Genomic DNA, 5,593 nt, shown 5'->3' with positions numbered 1-5,593 from the left:
TATTACAGAGAAATCGCCATATTTTCCTCTGCATTGCAATTCTTACTGGCACAGAATCTAGTTATATTCTTATATTTCAGGACACCTTTAAGTCTTTAAACTTTCTAAAATTATAGTTAATATTCTGTCTTGCTAAAATGTACTCAGTATGGAATCAAGGTTGTGATCTGAGGTGCTGAAAAATCAACTTCTTTTTCACAAGCCCCAAATTCATTTGAGAAAAGAGGATAATCATATTTAGCCAAATATAATAGTTCAAATGAAATTTTAATGGAAAGGGGATATGCACCAATTTCTTTTACCCTGAATCCGAGAGTTTAACTAGAAGAATGTATTTGAAGATTTATAGAGCCCTTTCTTTCCTTTTTCCTATGTATTTAGGTAGTCTCTCACTCTGCATATATAAACATACATCTATAAATATGTATATATTTTATGCATGTATCTATAAGTTTACCTTATTTACAATATGAGTTTATTTACAGAACATAAATAGATAGTTACATAATATATAACTAGATGATAAACAGATAGGTAGATAGATAGATTATTCTATTTTATTCTCTTTTTTTTAAAAAAATGGAATGCTTCACGAATTTGCGTGTCATCCTTGCACAGGGTCCATGCCAATCTTCTCTGTATCATTCCAATTTTAGTATATGTGCTGCCAAAGTGAGCACTAGATAGATAGCAAGCTTTTACTCCCTGGCTTCTCATTGATTCGTACTCTATAGACAGAATAGAAAACTTCGGTAGATCTTTACATAAGCAGATTGCTACATATTTATCCTGCAGAGCAGCTGGTGTGCTCAAACTGCTGACTCCCCATTTAGCATCCGAGAAATTTAACCGTTGTGCCACCAGGGATCCTTCATAGAGACATGTCAAAATTCTGAGAGCCATCACGTAGTAACAATTCAGCTACATGAGTAGAGTCTGAATATGGAGTGCCCTCTTTCTTTATTTCATAATTATTTTTTCCATAAACTTTAAAAGAAGTATTGTTATACCTGCTGTGCACCAATCCCGAAGTGGCACAGGAGGGCCACCTGTTTTTAATAACGAATTGTTAAAGCCATATCTGATACCCTTTAACCTTTATGAAACATTATTTTCACATATTTCAAATGCAATTCCTTACTCTTCTAAGTATATTAAGAGGTGGAAAGGACATAATGATTATAAGGTACCTGTCATAGAGCCATAATGTAATATGTGCTCAGTGAATGAGGCTGCGATTATTACTCCCCACATTGGTATAGCTCAGTGCTGCCTGCTCAGTGCTGTCCCACAGAGTCCTATGTACGAAGCAATGAAACACTCCCAGGTCCAGGTCGTCTTCACGTCAAACATGACTCTGCTTCAGCCCAGTGGGCATCCACTCACTGTTACAATCCATTGTGTTGAGGATTTTCCTCTTTTGTTGCTAGCGTTCTACTTTAACAAGCATGATGTCACTGGGGAACGTGTTCTGTATGATAATATTTGCAAACTTTATGAGACAAAGTCTCACCATCCTTGGGTCTAATAGGCATTCTGATTGCACTTTTCTCCTGGCAGATTTGCTCATTCTCTTAGCTGTCCATTCTGCAGTCAATAGCCTTTGCCAACATCACAATTCAAATGCCTGCATCCTTCTTAACCCTTTCGCATTTATTGTACAGGCTTCACATGCATATGAGGCAATAGAAAATACCACATGTTGGGTCCGTTGCATTATAGCCCTAAAAGTGGTATCTTTAATTTTTAATGCTTTAAAAGTCTTTTATAGCAGGTATACTTAATGCAACCCATTGCTCGATTTTTTTATTGTTGCTTTCCTGGGTGTGTTCATTGTGGATGTAAGCAAATTGAAAACATTGACAATTTCAACCTTCTCTCCACTTATCATAAAGTTCCTTCTTGGTCTAGTTGTGAGATTTTTTTTTCCTTCTCCTTAGGTTGGACTGTAATCCACACTGAAGGTTGTAGTGTTTGATCTTCATCGATACATGCTTCGAGCTCTCTTCAGTTTTTGCAAGGAAAATTGTGTCATCTCTTTAGTACAGATTGCTAGCGAGTCCCTTTCCAGTCTCGGAGCCCCATGCCTCTTCATGTCGCCCCGCTTCTCAGATCACTTGCTCAGCATGCCGACTGAATGAGTCTGCTGAAGTGACGCTAACCTGATGCCCCCTGTACTGATCTTAAACCACGCCAGTGGACACGCTTGTTCTTTTCAACAGCTACACAGGTGCCACATGAGCACGATGAAGTCATCTGGAATTCCTGCTATTCCCAATATCATCCTAATTATTATGATCTATACGCACAATTTGTTGTGCATAATCAGTCAACACAAATACTCCTTCCCTGGCACACTCTGCTTTCAGTGGAGAGTCATCTCTTATCAACAGCGAGGGCTCTCTTTCCTCAGGCCCCTCTTCGTCGGCATTTCCAAAACTGGCAATTCCCTGCGAATGGACTTTTTGAAACTGCTTTCTGAGTTATCAGTAGCAAAATATGTCGTCGTTTTGGAAGGTGCCTAAAACAAAGAGTATGTTTAAGCTCCTTTTTCTCAGTTTTATGCTTCTTTCAACCAGTTTGATGTAAAAATACTTCTGACATCCTTAATAATGGATTGACAATTGAAACCAATAAAAAATATTTCTTTGCAATGTGTGGTGGCATTTTTCTCTTTTTTTGCCACTTTAAATTCGACCCAGAATTAAATATTTGAGAGTATAATAACCTTAACAGGAGGATGGTCTGTAGCAAAGATGGATATTCAAACATTCACACCTTTTCCAGTCATGGCTTCTCTTGAGCTTGGAATGAGCTTTTCTTGTGGGGCACGGGGCTGACTAAACAGTTACCAAACTTGCTAGAGCTTTCTCTCTTACCCTAGCCTGTGGGACAGTACGTGCTAGTCCTTTGTTTTGTCTGTACTTAAGAAAGGAATGAATTGAATACCATTGTCATTTGCTGGTTGCTGTGCAGGTGCTTCCAACATAAGAAGATCATGTATATCACAGAACAAAACACTGTCCATCCCTGCATCATGCTCATCATTTTCATGGTAATTCATATGTTTGCATCCATTGTGTGGTCACTGTGTGTGGTGAGCCTCCCTAGCTGTTCATCTTCCAGCAGTAAGTGTGTCCGGCAACAGTCTGTTGTGATTCACAGGATGTTCAGGGGCTGGTTTGCAGAAGGAGATGATCAGGCTTGCTTTCTAGTCCATCTGAATCAGAAGTTCTGCTCAATCAGAAGTTCCCACTGTGAGGGACTAGACTGGAATCTGAAATATAGGTGGGTTCTACACACCATGAAAGCCACCACAGTACAAAGATCTGAGAAATGGGCGGTGAGGAACAAATAGCCTGAATAAATGGATGGCCGGGAGCTTTCCTCATTCCAATGATGTCCAGCCAATGGAGGAAGTCACTTTAGTGACGATTTGACTTGAAGTGACATAAAATAGTGAGAGCCTGCACAGGACAGAAATCACTGCTTCTGTTTTTCCCTCTACTTGTCAGAAGAGTTAGCTCGGGCACATAGTATATATAAAATTAGTGGATCTGACAAAGTTTCCCAAAAAGTTTTGAAGCAGTGTTTCAGAAATAAGTTGAAAATGTAGACAATATTAGCAATTGTATTATGTGAAATTAAAAACATTTAAAATTTTAATAATCTGTTATGGCTAAAATTTTTATGCTGGCTAACACATGGAAACTAAAGCTTCCAGAGCCAAGCACAGAAAGTACTTACATGTCTATTCCAGGAAATTTAGAGGACAGTGACTCAGCCCATCCCAAAGAAAGGTGTCCCAATGGAATGCTCAAATTACAGAAAAATATCACTGATATCATAATAAGTAACATTTTCCTGAAAAACCATCCTACACTGGTTGCAACTATATATTTACAAGGAGATGTTAGAGGCACAGGCCAGATTCAAAAGAGGACATGGAAGTAGGGATATCATTGTTGATGTAAGATGGCTCTTGGATAAAAGCAAAGAACATCAGAAAGATGTTCTCTTATGATTTACTGACTGTTCCAAGACATTTGACTGAGTAGAAATTTCAGGATACTTCACTGTGCGTATAAGCCACTTGCACAAAGATCAAGAGGCACTTGTGGGAACAGAATAAGGGAAAACACCTAAACTGTATGGTCTAAAATCAGGGAAGGTGTGTGTCAGGGTTGTATTCTTTCGCCACTCAATCTGTATGCCGAATGAATCACCAGGGTACATAAATTATATGAAGAAGAATGCAGCATCAGGATTGGAGAAAGGCTTATTAACAAGCTGCGTAATGCAGATGACACTTTTGCTTGCTGAAAGTGAGGAGGACTTGAAGCATTTGTTGATGAAGATCAAGGATTACAACCTTTATTATGTTTTAAACACAATGAAAAGAAGACCAAAATCCTCACAACTGGACCAATAGATAACATGATGTTAAATGGAGAAAAGCTTGTATTTATCAAAGAATTTGTCTTGTCTAGATCTGCAATCAGCACTCATGGAAGCTGAAGTTAAGAGATCACAAGACGGTTGCATTAGGGAACTCTGCTGCACAAGATCTCTTTAGGGTTTGGAAAAATGCCCTGACCCAAGGCCACAGTGTTTTCAATTGCCACCTACACATTTGAGAATTGTGCATTGAGTAAGGAAGAGTGAAGAAGAATTAATGCTTTCAAATTGTGGTGCCGGAGAAGAACATTGAAAGTACCCTTAACTGCTAAAATGACAAATCAATCTGTCTTCAGAGAAGTTTAGCCAGAGTCTGCTTAGAGGCAAGGATAGGAAGACTTAGTCTTTTGTGCGTTGGACATGTTTTTAAGATAGACCAGTCCCAGGAGAAGGCATTAGACTTGGTAAAGTCGTAAGGCACTCAAGAAAATGTACTGACACAATGGCTGCAACAATGGACTCAGGAATAGGAACGTTTGTGAGGATGGGGCAGGACCAGGCAGTTCTGTGCGCATAGATTCATTGTGGGTTAAAATAGATGCAATGGGACTTAACCACAGCAATAGAGCTATGAGCATCTACATCAGTGGTTCTGAACCTTCCTAATGCCATGACCCTTTAATAGTGTTTCTCATGTTGTGGTGAGCCCCTAACCATAAAATTATTGTCATTGCTATTTAAAAACTATAATTTGGCTACTGTTACGAATCAGGCAACTCTTGTGAAAGGGTTGTTCACCCCCCAAAGGGGTCGTGACCTACAGGTTGAGAACCACTGATCTAAGTAATGTGACTTTGTAACAGAAAACACGAAAGTCTTCAATAGAATTTTCACTGAATGTGAGCCACTCACAATCATGAATGATAGGCAGGAAGTATGTGGCTCTCTCTATATTTGTTGTAACATAAGTCAGACTTATCTGAAATGTTGTGCTTAATTGGCATGAACTAGAAGCTGCCACTAGGTAAATTATCAAACACAAGCTAGAGGGAACTAAGGTATAATTCTCAAACAGGAAAACAAAATAAAAACTCACCATTGTAGAGTCTATTCAGGCTCTTAAGGATGATCCCATAGGTCAGAGTGGAAGTGCTTTGGCGGGCTTCAGGAATCTTTAAGGGAGAAGGAAGCCTCC

General features: G+C 39.0%; 1 non-coding gene across 1 annotated transcript; it reads right to left on the bottom strand.

Moving 5' to 3' along the window:
• Positions 1–573: 573 nt before the first annotated feature.
• Positions 574–680, bottom strand: LOC142441942 (U6 spliceosomal RNA). Its single transcript, XR_012783219.1, has one exon. It is a non-coding gene; the product is annotated as a U6 spliceosomal RNA (small nuclear RNA).
• Positions 681–5,593: the final 4,913 nt, after the last annotated feature.

The sequence above is a fragment of the Tenrec ecaudatus genome, chromosome 2 (genome assembly GCF_050624435.1).
Source record: "Tenrec ecaudatus isolate mTenEca1 chromosome 2, mTenEca1.hap1, whole genome shotgun sequence".
Lineage (NCBI taxonomy): Eukaryota > Metazoa > Chordata > Mammalia > Afrosoricida > Tenrecidae > Tenrec > Tenrec ecaudatus.
The sequence above is the reverse complement of the archived record's forward strand: the minus strand, read 5'-3'. Positions and strand labels throughout refer to the sequence as shown.